Source organism: Panthera onca, chromosome C1, assembly GCF_046562875.1.
Source record: "Panthera onca isolate mPanOnc1 chromosome C1, mPanOnc1 haplotype 2, whole genome shotgun sequence".
Classification (NCBI taxonomy): domain Eukaryota; kingdom Metazoa; phylum Chordata; class Mammalia; order Carnivora; family Felidae; genus Panthera; species Panthera onca.
Genome location: NC_138346.1, coordinates 53391699 through 53393613, shown reverse-complemented (window position 1 = coordinate 53393613; position 1915 = coordinate 53391699). Strand labels below are relative to the sequence as shown.

Here is a 1915-nt window from a genome sequence, read left to right as displayed (position 1 = left end):
TACCAATTGTTAAGATATCTTTCTGTCTAGTCATCTGACCATTTTGCTTCCCTTCTTTAAAAACCTGGAGTTTTTTTGTTACCTCCAGGATAAAATTTTAAGTCCTTTGTATGGCTTTAAAGACCCTTTGTAATATGTACCTTAACTATTTTTCTACTATGACCTTCATTATTGTTTTTAAAAAGTGAAAAATAAAGATAATAAAAGTGAAGACAAAATTTTTAAAAACCACTCATAGTATCTAACCATCCAAAGATAAGCCACGCTACTTTTTCAATGTCTAGCCTTAGAATGATATCTTATGTATATAGCTACATGGAATTTTATTTTACAAAAATTTAAACTTTCTGTACTTTCTTATAACCTGTTTTTTAAGAAGTAAGCAATAAATTATTGGCTAATATCAATAAATATTCATCTATAATATCCTTAAGTGCTAAAAAGAATGTTGATAGAGACCCCCAACATTAATTTTATCAATCTACATAACTAAATATTTAGTTTTTCCCAGTTTTTGATACTATAAAAAGAATGTTATTAATATTCTTACAGCCGAGTCATTGCAGAGCTCTATAATATTTAATATGAATTTACAGGTGTGGAACTGGTGTGGAATTGGTTGGAATTGGTGTGGAATTGGTGGGTCTGTATATAGCTATAAAAACTGTGTATCACTCAATCCCTATAAGGTATATAGGGTAGGGCTATATGTTATCAAGTTGTAAATATTTGTCATATTTTTTAGCGACAATTATATCTCATGGTTATACCCAATGTTGCGTAACATTTTCCTAGCACCTAGCACATTTAGGTCTTTATTCATATATATTTAAATATTTCATTTTAAGCTGATGAAAAATGTTCTTATTTATAGCACTTAAGAAATCTAATGATCAGTGCTCACTTTGGTGGCACGTATACTAAAATTGGAACAATACAGAGAAGACTAGCATGGCCCCTGTGCAAGGATGGCACTCAAATTTGTGAAGTGTTCCATACTGAAAGAAAGAAAGAAAGAAAGAGGAGAAAGAGGAGAAAGAAAAGAAAGAAAGAGAAAGAAAAGAAAGAAAGAAAAGAAAGAAAGAATCCATCTTTGTCAGTCTCAAAATTAATTAGAATTCTGTATGTGTGTGTGTATGTGAGATAAGTTAAAAATAGAATTTTTTAAATGTTACACCTTGTTTTTATGCTGAAATTAATTTTAGATAGAATAAGTAATGAAATACTAAGAAACATATAGCATTCTCATTAGAAACCATGATCGAAAGGTCTTTGGTCATTGATGTTAGTTATAACTTAAGAGTTGGTGATGGTCACATAATCATTAGGTGCTGGTACATTCAGTGGCTGGAGTTATAACTTGGAAATAATATTCTGTAGATCCTTAGAGAGCCAGTGTTTCATCAAATAGAAGTATATTATATAGCTAGGTAGAAGATAGTACTTTGGGCCCTGCAAATTATCTCATCTTGACCTCCCTGGGATGCCTGCAGTACTGGGACTGGTTGACAAGACTAGGTGATCCACAGTCTATGGTGGTCTGTTTGCCCTCCAGGGTGGAAGCTCTGGAATAGTGTATCTCTCTGAGAGAGTTGATATGTTGGGAGTTGTGATGGTGGCCACCCTGTTAGGAAGATCCAGGGCAATCGGGTCATATTTAGAGTGTGTGTTTAGAGTAGTCATTCTATTGGTGTTCAGACCCATCCTCCTTCTAAGCGTCAGTGTCCAGAGTAGCCTGCATGTTATTGCGGCCAGTGCATCAGTCTCAGAAAATGTGCATGAGGTTTTTCAAGGGAGGCAGAACAAGCTTTCAGTGCCTCTAGTGCTTAGTACATCCCAGCCATCAAAAAGTCAGGGTATCACCCATATCTTTTCTTTATTCCCAAACCTCCTTCTAGGTTGATATAAAGACCAA

At 34.2% G+C, this 1915-nt stretch overlaps 1 non-coding gene across 1 annotated transcript; it reads left to right on the top strand.

The window, feature by feature from the left end:
• The first annotated feature begins 896 nt into the window (after positions 1-896).
• LOC132673973 (U6 spliceosomal RNA) lies at positions 897-1003 on the top strand. The gene has a single exon (XR_009608304.1). It is a non-coding gene; the product is annotated as a U6 spliceosomal RNA (small nuclear RNA).
• The last annotated feature ends 912 nt before the right edge of the window (positions 1004-1915 follow it).